Consider the following 16,056-nt stretch of genomic DNA (forward strand, 5'->3'; position numbering starts at 1 on the left):
CTCTACTTTAAAGGCCCTAGGTAGAATTATGAGTTTGGTTATTTCATATAATTTCTGGTGTCCTTTGCAGTGTTGGAACACTAATATTCTAGGCAAACATTTTTCAGTTCTTATTGTTCACATTTCTCATTTCAAACATAATGTTACAAATACACCTGATTTTGTTTTTTTCAATTGCAAGGGAAATATTTTACATCTGGAAAATCTTCAACTTCAGCAGGTATGCACCATTTGTGTCACAGGAATAAAAATGTTATATGCTTCAAAATAACTCATCCTAGAAGAATTTCAATTTTCAGTAATGGTAGAGAAGACTGTTTTAGATAAACTCACCCTCTGAGAACAACCTAAAAAAATGGATTAGAATATGTTTATTGGTTTCAACACTTCAGAAAGCTGGCCAGGCAGTGAGAACCCGAAGAAACCAAATCCCCAGGAGAAGAGAAATACAATGTGAACCTAATTTTCTATTCTTTTTTTTTTACTCAAAGTGCTCCTGTTTGTAACTGGCTACTCAGAAGCAGAAAAATCAAGCAGGAAGGGGTAGCTAGGAAACTCAGAAGTGAAGGATATTTGGATTAGGGAGCAAAATTAGAGCCTAGAAATTACCAAGGAGGTGGTATCTTTATAGTCACCCTAAGGTTTCAAGTGGAACCCCTGCAGGGCTATATCTCAGGAGAAGGCATTAACTAGAAATATTGTGCTATCACAAGATTGAAGTCCAATTTAAATCAACTAAATTAGTTGTTATTGTTTAGTTGCTAAGTTGTGTCAGACTCTTTTGTGACCCCATGGACTATAGTCCATCAGACTCCTCTATCCATGGGATTTCCCAGGCAAGAATACTGGAGTAGGTTGCCATTTCCTTCTCCCAAGGTACTAAATCAGTAGGCACAGTAATTAGATAATCTAGTTTAGCACCACTATAACAACCTACATCTACATCCAGATCAACAAGTTTGCTCTCAAATTTTTTATGCACAATGTCCAAATTTCAATAAATACTAATAGGCACATCAGAAGATAAGATTAAATAACCAAAATCATGAAAATAAATAGAAAACAGAAACAGATGTGCAAGGAGATATAGGATTGAGGGACTTTAAAATAACTGTGATTAATAGAAGAAATTAGGTAAAATGTAGAGGATTTTAAATTTTATACTGGAATCTATCTCTTAAAACCAAATGGAAAATCTGAAATTAAAAGATAAGACAGCTAAAATTAAATACCCAACTGGTAGGGACTAAGAGAAAATTAGACCCAGAAGATGAGAATTAGAATAGTTCAATAGAAAACATCAGGTTGAAGAACAGAGAAGCAGAAAAAAGACACAGGAAAAGGTCTTTTCATGTATACCTGTGGCAGATTCATTTTGATATATGGCAAAACCAATACAATATTGTAAAGCTTAAATTAAAAAAAAAAAAAAAGACAAACAGAAATGTTCTAACATGCCCATAATTGGTGTCCTAAGAAAGAGAGGAAAGAATTGGGCAGAAACAATGTTAAAGAGGCAATAAATTTAAATATTAAATAATTTTAAAAAGACATAGACTCCAGAAGCATTATGTACTTCAAGCACGGCAGAAATGAAGAAAATTTACACCTAGTTGTATCTAGAAAAATTGCTAACAACCGAAACCAAAATCAAACAATCTTAAAATCAGTTTGAAGGGAAAAATTATTTTTAAAAGTGCAACAATAAAAGTAAAAGTAAACTTCCCTACAATGAAACCCAAAAGAAAGGAAAGAACACCTTCAAAACTATGAAAGAAAACAACTACCAATTTAAAACTCCTTATTCGATGAATACATTAATTATCTTGAAGGCAATATATAACATTTCCAGATAAATCAAAACTGACATAATTTAAAACCTGCAGACATTTATAACCTGCTAAGGGAATGAGCAGGAGTTATTCAGGAAGAGCAAAAGTGTATCCAAGGTGGAAGTCAGTACTGCGTGTCGAAAGGAAGAAGCAAAACAAGGAGTAAATATGGGTAAACCTAAATTTTGAAGATATATGGTAACAATTATTATAATGCTTTGTGAGCTTCAAAATGTAGAGAAAACAAAGTATGTGCTCAGTTGCTCAGTCGTGTCTGACTCTTCACAACCCCATGGACTGTACCCTGCCAGGCTCCTCTGTCCATGGAATTTCCCAGGCAAGAATACTGGAGTGGGTTGCCATCTTCTACCCAGGGGATCTTCCCGACCCAAGATCTTCCAGACCTAGGGATCAAACCCACGTCTCTTGCATGGGCAGGAGAATTCTTTACCACTGAGCCACCTGGGAAGTCTGAGAACCAAAATACGTGACAATATTAGAATAAAACATGAGAAGAAGGTAAATTCAATGAAAGTGTCCTAACACTTCTGCATCTTCTTGGTGGTGGTAAAAGCACTAATTTATTTCAAATTTAAATCTGTCTAGAATACTCATTGTAATCTCTGGGGTAGCCATTAAAATAATAACAATAGAACATATAATTAACAAGATAAAATAGAAGAAAAGAAATGATAAAAAATATTAATCCAAAAAAGTGCTCAAAGCAAAGGAAAAGACATCTAGAATGGGTTGACAAGTACGAAATGAAGGGTAAGAGGATAACTTTAAAACCCTTAATATAATATGTAAATTTCAAGTCCTGAAAGATGATGCTGTGAAAGTGCTGCACTCAATATGCCAACAAATTTGGAAAACTCAGCAGTGGCCACAGGACTGGAAAAGGTCAGTTTTCATTCCAATCCCAAAGAAAGGCAATGCCAAAGAATGCTCAAACTACTGGACAATTGCACTCATCTCACACGCTAGTAAAGTAATGCTCAAAATTCTCCAAGCCAGGCTTCAGCAATAAGTGAACCGTGAACTTCCTGATGTTCAAGCTGGTTTTAGAAAAGGCAGAGGAACCAGAGATCAAATTGCCAACATCTGCTGGATCATGGAAAAAGCAAGAGAGTTCCAGAAAAACATCTATTTCTGCTTTATAGACTATGCCAAAGCCTTTGACTGTGTGGATCACAATAAACTGTGGAAAATTCTGAGAGATGGGAATACCAGATCACCTGATCTGCCTCTTGAGAAATTTGTATGCAGGTCAGGAAGCAACAGTTAGAACTGGACATGGAACAACAGACTGGTTCCAAATAGGAAAAGGAGTACATCAAGGTTGTATATTGTCACCCTGCTTATTTAACTTACATGCAGAGTACATCATAAGAAATGCTGGGCTAGAAGAAGCACAAGCTGGAATCAGGATTGCCGGGAGAAATATCAATAACCTCAGATATGCAGATGACACCACCCTTATGGCAGAAAGTGAAAAGGAACTCAAAAGCCTCCTGATGAAGGTGAAAGAGGAGAGTGAAAAAGTTGGCTCAAAACTCAACATTCAGAAAACGAAGATCATGGCATCTGATCCCATCACTTCATGGGAAATAGATGGGGAAAGAATGGAAACAGTGTCAGACTTTATTTTTGGGGGCTCCAAAATCACTGCAGATGGTGACTGCAGCCATGAAATTAAAAGACGCTTACTCCTTAGAAGGAAAGTTATGACCAACCTAGATAGCATATCAAGAAACAGAGACATTATTTTGCCAACAAAGGTCTGTCTAGTCAAGGCTATGGTTTTTCCAGTGGTCATGTATGGATGTGAGAGTTGGACTGTGAAGAAACCTGAGTGCTGAAGAATTGATGCTTTTGAACTGTGGTGTTGAAGAAGACTCTTGAGAGTCCCTTGGACTGTAAGGAGATTCAACCAGTCCATTCTGAAGGAGATAAGCCCTGGAATTTCTTTGGAAGGAATGATGCTAAAGCTGAAACTCCAGTACTTTGGCCACCTCATGCGAAGAGTTGACTCATTGGAAAAACTCTGATGCTGGGAGAGATTGAGGGCAGGAGGAGAAGGAGATGACAGAGGATAAGATGGCTGGATGGCATCACTGATTCGATGGACGTGAGTCTGAGTGAACTCCGGGAGTTGGTGATGGACAGGGAGGCCTGGCGTGCTGCATTTCACGGGGTCGCAAAGAATCGGACACGACTGAGCAACTGAACTGAATTGAACTGAACTGAAATAAGTAAGCAGTCAAAAACAAACATTTTTAGATCAGATGAAAAAACCACATGCAACTCAATGTTGATTAAGAGAGACACAACTAAAATGCAGCAACACAAAAAAATCTAAAATAAAAGATGAAATATATGTAAAATGAAAAAGTATTTTAAAGAAATTCAGTATAGCTATATATTTATGAGAGAAGTTAGATGATAAGGTAAGACATTATTGGCAGTAAACAATAGGAATTTCATTGTAACAATGGCACAGTCTTTCTAAAATATTACAATTCTAAATTTATTGCACTTAATAGTGCGGTTTCGAAATATATAATGACACAACTAAGGGAAATATGATACAACTAAAAGGAAAACGGACAAACCCATTATCATAGGGAGATTTTAACAGCTATATCTTAGTAACTGATAGACCAAGAAGACAGAAATTCCATGTGAATATAACAGATTTTTAACAATGCCATCAATAAACTTGACCTAATTTACATACTCTATACCCAGCAAAAGCGAAATTTACATCAAATTAGCTAAGTGATAGGTATAAGACAAATCTCAACAAAGATCTAACAACTAAAATTATGCAGAGTACATTTTCTGACAATAGTACAATTAAGTTAGAACTCAATAAAAAAGAAGGTAATATTAAAATCTTCTCATGTTTGAAAATTACTTGATATAAGTACTTTTAAATAATTCAAAGCTAAAAAATGAATACAATGAAAATCAGAAAATTTTTCTTTGAATGGTAATTAAAAATAAACGTCAAATATTTCAGAACACAACTAACACCATATTTAAATGCTTATAATAGGAGCGAAGCTGAAAATGAATTCTCTAAGCATCCAGCTCCATGAGTTAAAAAAATAAATCTATGGAGAGCAAATGGAAACAAATAATAAAAATAAAAACAAAGTCACTAAAATATAAAACATACATGCACTAGAGGAAATCAATCTAAAAGTTGATTTTTTTTAAAAAGTTGGTTTTAAAATCTGATAAATCCCTGAAAAACAGGTCAAGAAGAAAGTAAAGAGGGCATAAAACACCAATATTAAGAATGATTTTTTTCAAAGGAGAGATTTAAGTATAGATCCCACAGTTAAGAAAATGAAAACAAGAGACTATCATAACAGTTTCAGGGTAATAATTTCAATAAAATAATTAAAAGGTTTAAAATGTCATAATTTTCCAAAACTGCTGAAATGCCACAAAAAGAAAGATAAAATACAAACAGTTTAATATGTAGTAAAGAAATTGAATCTGTAACTAAAATTCTTTGAAAAAATTTTTCCAAGCCTGGTAGTTTTACTAGTGAATTCCTCCAAACATTTAGAAATGGAATCAATCTTACATATACTATTCCAGAGACAGAAAAAGAGGAAAAACTTCCCAAGTCATCTTTTGAGGTCATCATTACTTTGGTAGCAAATATTGGTAAGAACATTACACTAAAGGGCATAAGGGAAACTACTTTCTTATTTATATAGAACAAAACTCTCAAAATACTATCAAAGCAAATCCAGTGATATATAAAAATGATAATACATTATGGCCAGGGGACAATTATTCCAGGAGAGCAAAATGGTATAACACGTGAAAATCTATGAAGGCAAATTACCAAATAAACAGACTAAAGAATCATAATCATCTTAAATAGAGGCAGAAAAATCATTCAGTAAAATTCAACATCTATCTATGATTTTAAAAAAGAAAACCTACAAACTAAAAATAGAAAGATGTTTACAGCATCTAATAGCAAACATCATGCTTTAATGGGAAATATTGAAAATGTTTCTCTCTCTTTTTCCTTTTTTTTTTGAAATATGTATGCTCAGTTCTTCATCCCCACTGAAATAAATATCAGAATAATTAGCTCCAAATCCATATTTAAAGCTCATTCCCTTGTGGCTCAGCTGGTAAAGAATCTGCCTGCAGTGTGGGAGACCTGCCTTCTATCCCTGGGTTGGGAAGATCCCCTGGAGGAGGGAAAGGCTACCCACTCCAGTATTCTGGCCTGGACAACTCCATGGACTGTATAGTCCATGGGGTCACAAGGAGTCGGACACGACCGAGCGACTTTTACCTCTTCACCAAGAAAAAAGTTGCATGTGGCATTTGTTAGCTCCCAGCTCTTACCTATTACATCAGTATGCAAAGTAAACTCTAGTTGAGCTCTGCTGCAGATTTTCAGAAATCATCTTAATCACATAAAAAGAATGCTTTCCAATATTGGCATCCCCTATAAAAATGAGGCTGGTGATAAAATGTCAAGTATTTAAAGAGCAGGGGAGGGGTCTATGAAGCAGAGAATTTCAGTGTTTGAAGATATGCACTGATACTAGAAACATCTTCCAAGTAATCATCCAGACTCTACTTGTTCATTGACAGCTCTGACATTTAAAGTTATTCATTACTCACAAGCTGAACTGTCTCACGATACCATCTACCCACATGTTCACTTCCCATTATACCACAGAGAAAAAGCTTAATCCCTTTTCTATATGACAGTGCTGTGAATACTGATGACATTAGACTAGTCCAGTCTGTCTTCTCAATGCCTGGAGCTGTGTTCTGGTAAAACAATACTCATCTGAGGTGGCTTTGAGTTTCTCCACCCTCCTGGCCACTCTTCCTTCAATGCCCTTCAGTTTATTTAACTTCTTTTTCAGGGTTTATCCAGAAGACACCCAGTGCCGCCAGTGTTCTCTATCCTGTGAAACAATGTCTCTTTGTTATGTGGTGCTTTCTTTAAGAGCTGCCTACAAACATATCTTCTAACCATCTTGTGCTTTTAGACCCAAGAGAAGATCCTTGCATTGATCTTTACTAAACTTTACTTTGTTCCAGGCTTTTCCACACCTTTTCTCTTGGATCCTAAATCTGACCACTGCATCATCTTTCAAGATGTCCAATAGAATAGAACTGAAGTTCAAGGCCTTCATCAGCCACCTGAAAACTTCCAGTTGGGCACCAGTCCATTCATGTGTGTCCTTCAGTTAGAGCTTTTCTCCAAATATCACACAGCCTGTGCTTCCAGAATGCCTATGTGGCCAGCAGCAAGCTTGCTAAATGCCTGCATGAAAACCACATAAACTTTGTGTAATGATTTTTATCTTTATTCTGATATCTTATCCAAAATACTCCTCACTAAACTTAACCGTCCAGCCACATGAATTAGCCTGTGGAGTCTGTACTCACAGTGGAACACAAGGATTTGGAGGTTCATCTGCGTTCAAGTTCCTCCCTTTCACCGAGTAAGCTGAGTGCCCTCAGCAAAAAACATCCAGACTCTCTGAGCCTCATCTTGCTAAATAAGATAATGGGCTAATTGCCTAGATCCCTGCTGTAGAATTTTAATTTGTTTTATAATGTGCATGAACTTTGTCTAAACCAGTATTTTCCCTGTAAGGTATTCCATGAATTTCAAACTCTACATAGAGACTGTTCTGAAATGGAGACCATCAAACGTCCCCATCGGTGCAAAGGCTCAAGATTTTCACAGGTTAATGCATTCAGACACTATACTTACACAAAAAAGGTTATCACCTGTGACGAAATGCTGTTATGTGGGAAGATGAGGATGACAACAACCATAGTGAGGATGATGATGATCATGCCCTTGATAATGAAACTGACAGCCCACCCTGAAGTCCACACTGTAATACTTCTGTTGTTGGCATAACAATAACACTCACTTGGCTTCTCATAGCATGAGTTCTATTTTTCTGCATGTCAGGATATTACAAGGCATTTCAGGACAGTTGCTAGGGTGACCAATGAATTTTATGAGGAAATATAAATGTACCTCAAATCTGTACTTCTTCTCAAAAAGAGACTGGATTCAAGGCCTATGTAATTCATAGGAAACAAGCTTCATGGTGCCATTTTTAAAACAGAACTAGTTTTTCTAGAAGCAGAGCATCAGCCCTTGCACTGTAGGAGACCACACTCCTATAAATAGATAAGAAATCTAGGGGTGTTTTGACTTAGGCAGGAAGTCTTAGAACACTGGTGAAGAATTTTAGTTTTCAGTGTGTTTATATCATCAGTACATTTCAAAGACACACGCACACACACCCCACAGACAGATCTAGTAACTGGATCACCAAAATCCTTTATTCTAGGCTAAACCAGGCCAGCACCTAATCTAAGATTCACATATTCCCACCCTGTTGAAAAAAACAAAAAACAAAAAACACAGTCTTGGGCTTTTTTTCTCTTGATCTTAACCTTAACTTCTTGCCTCACCACCCATGTCTACATACACCTAGCTCCTGTTTGGCTTTGTCTTCTGTTCTTATCCCTTGTAGCTGAAGGTAGATTTGGCTTTTTCAGTTCCAGGAAACCTCCCCACTTGATCAAGCACTAACCTGGAGCTTATCATCAGTGATGGTTTCCTTGGTTACCTAACAATCCTCAGGGGAGAGTTTCAGAGCGTTTCCTTGAGAATGGCCAGCTCTTGCCAGAGAAGTTTAAGAAACAGTTGCAATAGACCTTTCCTTTGCTGTTGCTGCTTAGTTGCTTCAGTTGTGTCCTACTCTGTGCGACCCTATGGACTGCCACCTGCCAGGCTCCTCTGTCCATGGGATTCTCTAGGCAAGAGTACTAGAATGAGTTGCCATGCCCTCCTCCAGGGGATCTTCCTGACCCAGGGATCGAACCCAGGTCTCCTGCATTGCAGCCTGATTCTTGACCACTGAGCCACCAGGGAAGTCCTAGACCTTTCCTTTAGCAGCCCCCAAAGTTTCATTCTTCTTTTTAAAAAAAAAAAAATCTTCCCAAGTTTTCTGTTTACTTACCATATTCGTTTCACTTCTCCATTTTGGTAGCTGTATCTCCAGAGCACTTTTTTTTCTTGAAGGATAAATTTATTAATTTATTCAACAAATACTTGCATGGTACCAGGCCACTTAACAGCAGAGTTCCAGAAGCTGCCTGTTAGGTTTGATTCTGCCTTTGCGGGGGAACCTGTCATCTGCTTGTGCAGCATCCCACATGGGATAAAAAATAAGGTCAAGATGGTGCCTTAAACCACTCTTACTCAATCTTACACTAGAAGTTGTTTCCAAATCCATGAGGAAACACATGTCTTCATGACCTTGTCTGTTTCAGTGGTTTCTTAGGTCTGACACCGAGGCACAATCAATGAAGCAAACAATAAATGGATTTCCTGAACCCTTTTCTGGATTAAATGACACTATCCATAAACTATTTGGAAAAAAACCCGCAAAATAAAAATATTTTACAAAACATTATACATAATATTTTGGTAAATAGGAAGGATTTCTGATTGCTTAGTTCCTTTGGCTTTATTGAATCTTTCTGTAAAGACATGCCTGTGCTGTGTTAAAAATTGTTTTCATACTTGGGTATTGGTTAAGGTTTATTTTATTGATAATGGCTCTGCTCTGTTGAGGGACCCACAACACAGGGCCAACTCCCCTGGGGAAGCGCACAACCCGTCTCAAACTGTGGTAACTTCCTGCAGGTCTCAGCCACAGTGGGCACTCCCCACACACCCTAACCATGTCTGCCACATCCCTTCCTCTCCCCAGCCCAACTGTGCAAGTGAGCCTTAGTAAGCTGCTACTTTTGCCCCTTCCTGTCTGGGCAGGGAATAGACACCTGAGGGCCACCTGCCACCAGAGGCACAGAAGACAGAAATGAAAGACAACACAAACAGAGAGATATACCACGTTCTTGGATTGGAAGAATCAATACTGTGAAAATGACTGTGCTATCCAGAGCAATTTAAAGATTCAATGCAATCCCTAACAAACTACCAGTGGTATTTTTCACAGAACCAGAACAAAAAATTTCACAATTTGTGTAGAAACACAAAAGACCCCAAAGAGCCAAAGCAATCTTGAGAAAGAAAAACGGAGCTGGAGGAATCAACCTTTCTGACTTTGAACTATTAGCATTCTTATCACTTATAACTGAGAAGTAAGAAAAATATTAAAATATATTTTTTCCTTAAAAATCCAAGTCATATAAAACTATACTTTGTACAAGATATTTGAAACTATAGAAACTGAGGAGTGGGGAAAGTAGGTTGAGGTCAAAAAAATAAAGAGACAAATATGCCCTCCAATGGTACAAAAAGAAACCCAAATGTTAATTTTTAAATGTTTTTGGATTGAAAAGGCATTATGTGTTTACTCCAGAACATTTCTTTTAACTACAGAAAAACACAAAGCGAAAGGAAATTCACTCACATTTCCATGATCATAAGTAATAATTATTAAGTTTGGTATTTTCTCTCCAGTTTTTATTACATATGCTATAGACACACTTTTGATCACAGTGTACATGCTTAATTGGTTAAGTGAGGAGAAAGATATATGACTTCCTTTAATTTTATTATTTTTATCAATGAAACTTCTAAATTATTAAACACAATTAAAAGACAATTTATAGAATTGGAGAAAATACTTTCAAAACTTGTGACTGACAATGGGTTAATCTCAAAAAAAAAAAAATACAAACAGTTCATGCAGCTCAATGTAAAAAAAAAAAAAAAAAAAGATTCTCAGCAACACAAATTACAAGAGAAGTGCAAATCAACCATCTAGCCATCAGAAACCTCTTTTGCTTTCCAGAAGATGGTGCTGTAACGCAAGGTTTTGGTTTCTCTGAACCGGACTGAGTCTTCACACTACACACTTTCACTTTCCACCTCCTCCAAACTCCTGCTCCATGGATTGCTGATTTCTCCTGTCAGGCGGGCTGCACCTCCACAGCTTCTCATCTCCCATGAGTGCCCGGGTCTGCACCCTCCAGGTTGCCTTGGTCCTTGTGGTGGCAAGTAGGGATCAGTAGACTGTGACTCCCCGGGATCTCTCCCTCTGAAGTTCAGGCCTCTCACTTACCACAGGTGGGTTGGTCTCTCAGGTGTCTTGGTGTTACTGTGCATAAGCACTTCTGTTGGGTCATGGATGTATGGTTAATTGTGAACCAAAAGAAGAGAAAAAGGGAAGGGCTCTTGCCACCACTATGTTGACGTCACTCTCATCAAAAACAGCTTTGAAGAGGAGTGACCCTAGGATAACTGTAGAAAATCACATTTCTTTTCTAGTCATTAACTATTTCACCTTTTGAAAACATAAATCTAAATGATATACCTTTGGTCCTGGTCAGCCTTTAAATCCTGATGTGATGATGCCGAAAGGATGGTTGGGCACCAGCTCCAGCGAGACTTGTGAAAAAGGATGTTCATCAAGGACACAGATCTTCAGTGGTACAGGCTGGTCTCCAACCAGCTAATGCTGCATCACAACTGTGTAGATATACAGAGAATTAAACCTCCTATGGCTGTGGTGCCAACAGACTGAGATACCTGTGAGCACACCCCAGGGCCAGTGTCATAATAGTGACCCCAGTAGGTTTAGGTTGTCCACTGCACAGACTCACAACAAAGGCGAATTTACTATGAGTTGAGTTTTATCTATACTGATGCACTCATTATCTTTCGTGGCCTTTGTTACTCACCACTCTGTGTCCTATTTTGAATGAGCATCTTCACGAAGCATGTATCATGGTTTGGGATGCTTTAGTCTGGGGTCAACCAGCTTTTTCTGAAGATGGCCAAATAGTACATATTTTAGACTATGCAGGGCATATAAGCTCTGCTGCTGCTGCTGCTAAGTCGCTTCAGTCGTGTCCGACTCTGTGCGACCCCATAGACGGCAGCCCACCAGGCTCCCCCTTCCCTGGGATTCTCCAGGCAAGAATACTGGAGTGGGTTGCCATTTCCTTCTCCAATGCATGAAAGAGAAAAGTGAAGGTGAAGTCACTCAGTCGTGTCCGACTCTTAGCGACCCCATGGACTGCAGCCCACCAGGCTCCTCCATCCATGGATTTTCCAGGCAAGAGTACTGGAGTGGGGTGCCATTGCCTTCTCCGATAAGCTCTGCTAAAACTACCCAAATATGCACTTACAAGTGAAAAGCAGTCACGGAAAATGCACATGACTGTGGTCCAATAAAACTGAGTTTATAGAAACAGGCAGCATACCAGGTTTGGTCTGTGGGCCATAGGTAGTGGCCTTCTGCTGTTAACAGAAACAACTGTAGTTATATGATGTTTCTTTTTTATGTAACTTTTAAAAAAATATTTTTAATCTTAATTTTCTTTTATGGCCACATGCAGCATGAAGATTCTTAGTTCCCTGATCAGGAATTGAACCTATGTCCCCTGTATTGGAAGCATGGAGTCTTAACCACTGGACCTACAGAAAGTCTTGAAATAATTGTAGTTAATGCAGGGTTCTAAGGCAAACGAACGTTGAAGTAGTTTTGGAGACTATAATATAAAATCTGGTACCTCAGATATTTCACTAAAGCACTGCCTTTCTGACTTCTTGCCAGGGAAATTGTGGGAGAGTAGGTGTAGATCTTCTGAGTTTATTTGGTTCATTTTTTTTCTTCCTCTACATTATCTTTGAGCATATAAAATAGGTAGAACCTCTAGTTTAATAATTTTACTAGAATAAACGTATCATCTAAATATTGGTCCTAACACTTTTCAAGTTTTTCCTTCAACTTAAAGGAAGTTTAAAGCCAGTGTTTTCTCTTGGCAAAACTCTATTAACAACACAAGAGAAGACTCTACACATGGACATCACCAGATGGCAACACTGAAATCAGATTGATTATATTCTTTGCAGCCAAAGAAGGAGAAGCTCTATACAGTCAGCAAAAACAAGACTGGGGGCTGACTGTGGCTGAGATCATGAACTCCTTATTGCCAAATTGAGAATTAAATTGAAGAAAGTGGGAAAAACCACTAGACCATTCAGGTATGACTTAAATCATCCCTTATGACTATAAAGTAGAAGTGAGAAATAGATTTAAGGGACAAGATTTGATAGACTGCCTGATGAACTATGGACAGAGGTTCATGCATTGTACAGGAGACAGGGATTAAGACCATCCCCATGGAAAAGAAATGCAAAAAAGCAAAATGGCTCTCTGGGGAGGCCTTACAAATAGCTGTGAAAAGAAGAGAAGTGAAGAACAGAGGCAAAAGGAAAGATATATCCATTTGAATGTAGAGTTCCAAAGAATAGCAAGGACAGAAAAAAAAGGCTTCCTCAGTGATCAGTGCAAAGAAATAGAGGAAAACAATAGAATGGGAAAGACTAGAGAGCTCTTCAGGAAAATTAGAGATACCAAGGGAACATTTCATGCAAAGATGGGCTCAATAAAGGACAGAAATGGTACGGACCTAACAGAAGCAGAAGATATTAAAAAGAGGTGGCAAGAATACACAGAAGAACTATACAAAAAAAATCGTCATGACCCAGATAATCATGATGGTGTGATCACTCACCTAGAGCCAGACATCCTGGAATGTGAAGTCAAGTGGGCCTTAGAAAGCATCACTATGAAAAAAGCTAGTGGAGGTGACAGAATTCCAGTTGAATTATTTTAAATCCTAAAAGATGATGCTGTGAAAGTGTTGCACTCATATGCCAGCAAATTTGGAAAACTCAGCAGTGACCACAGGACTGGAAAAGGTTAGTTTTCATTTCGATCTCAAAGAGAGGCAATGTCAAAGAATGCTCAAACTACCACACAATTGCACTCCTCTCACACACTAGTAAAGTAACGCTCAAAATTCTCCAAGCCAGGCTTCAGCAATACGTGAACCATGAACTTCCAGATGTTCAAGCTGGTTTTAGAAAAGGCAGAGGAACCAGAGATCAAATCGCCATCATCCACTGGATCATGGAAAAAGCAAGAGAATTCCAGAAAAACATCTATTGCTGCTTTATTGACTATGCCAAAGCCTTTGACTGTGTGGATCACAATCAACTGTGGGAAATTCTTCAAGAGATGGGAATACGAGACCACCTGACCTGCCTCCTGAGAAATGTGTATGCAGGTCAGGAAGCAACAGTTAGAATTGGACATGGAACAACAGACTGGTTCCAAATAGGAAAAGGAGTACGTCAAGGCTGTATATTGTCACCCTGCTTATTTAACTTATATGCAGAGTACATCATGAGAAACACTGGGCTGGATGAAGCACAAGCTGGAATCAAGATTGCTGGGAGAAATATCAGTAACCTCAGATATGCAGATGACACCATCCTTATGGCAGAAAGTGAAGAACTAAAAAGCCTCTTGATGAAAGTGAAAGTGGAGAGTGAAAAAGTTGTCTTAAAACTCAACATTCAGAAAACAAAGATTATGGCATCTGGTCCCATCACTTCATGGGAAATAGATGGGAAACAGTGACAGACTTTATATTTTTGGGCTCCAAAATCACTGCAGATGGTGACTGCAGCCATGAAATTAAAACACGCTTGCTCCTTGGTAGAAAAGCTATGATAAACCTAGACAGAATATTAAAAAGCAGAGACATTACTTTGCCAACAGAGGTCTGTCTAGTCAAGGCTATGGTTTTTCCAGTGGTCATGTATGGATGTGAGAGTTGGACTATAAAGAAAGCTGAGCGCAGAAGAATTGATACTCTTGAACTGTGATGTTGGAGAAGACTCTTGAGAGTCCCATGGACTGCAAGGAGATCCAACCAGTCCATCCTAAAGGAAATCAGTCCTGAATATTCATTGGAAGGACTGATGTTGAGGCTGAAATTCCAATACTTTGGCCACCTGATGTGAAGAGCTGACTCATTTGAAAAGACCTTGATGCTGGCGAAGATTGAAGGCTGGAGGAGAAGGCGACAACAGAGGATAAGATGGTTGGATGGTATCACCAATTCAATGGACATGAGTCTGAGTAAACTCCAGGAGTTGGTGATGGACAGGGAAGCCTGGCGTGCTGCAGTTCATTCGGTTGCAAAGAGCTGGACACGATTGAGCACTGAACTGTACTGAAAGGCTCCCATCTGTTCGGTTGGTACAGAGTGGGCTTCATCACTGTTCTCTAGCCTCTCATGATGCATAAAATCTCCCAGGCCTCTCAGGAGATAAATTAGTCTGATTGATGGCAAATTGTACCCAGTTACAATCTTGAAAGACACTTTGTTCTGAAATAAATTTTAAGTTGTTAACTCATCCATTTTAAATTTTTGGGTCTTGCTAAATCAATCAACAATACCTACCTTAATTGAGTCATCACAAACAAAATTATCTCATTATATATAGGCTTTTAGAAACTCACACATTTAGAGGTTTTGAAGTTTATTCCCTGATCAATTTCCCATTCCTTTTCTTAAAATGTTCCAAAATAAAACTTGACCCCATCTTGGCTGTTCATGCTTCCTCCCCACCTGCCAAATAGTAAATGTCTTTTAAAATTATCTATCATAGTTTAGGAGAAGGAAATGGCAACCCACTCCAGTATTCTTGGCCTGGAAAATCCCATGGACAGAGGAGCCTGGTGGGCTACAGTTCATGGGGTCGCAAAGAGTACTGAGTGACTGAGCACTGCATATGATAATTTAAGAGAGCTTTGTCATTAAAAGCTCTTAAATTAAAATTTAAAAAAATTAAAAATTTTTTAAAATTTAAAAAATTTAAAATTAAAAAACAAACAAAGAAACAAAAAACCCCACTTTTATTCACATAAGCAGTCTAAGGGGAAAGCATGTGTTAATCCCATCAGAGAAGGTACTTTCAGATAAATTCTATCTTGGGTCATAAGTTCGGATAAGTCTCTAACTTGGCTGGTTTTCGCAGGTGGCTCATTGGGAACACACTCAGAGCCAGCTCCATTTTAACAATCTCACAGCGTGCTCCCATAGCATTTACAGAAGCGTCAGGCTGGGGTGTGAAACTGTGGCAAACTCCTGTGTGAGGTTTTTTTGTTTTGTTTTGTTTTGTTTTACCATATAAATAGTTCAGAGTTGCTGTCATAAAATTAACAGTTTCTCTAATAAAACAACATCTGCATTTTATATCCACTGTGGGTTATGGGCCCCAGCAGAGCAGAGAGTTGGAGATTGCCTTTTTCTCCTCAGTAGGTACCAGACACTGGAAAGCTGAGATCCAGTTTCTTATTCA

This window comes from Bos indicus, chromosome 4 (assembly GCF_029378745.1).
Source record: "Bos indicus isolate NIAB-ARS_2022 breed Sahiwal x Tharparkar chromosome 4, NIAB-ARS_B.indTharparkar_mat_pri_1.0, whole genome shotgun sequence".
NCBI lineage: Eukaryota > Metazoa > Chordata > Mammalia > Artiodactyla > Bovidae > Bos > Bos indicus.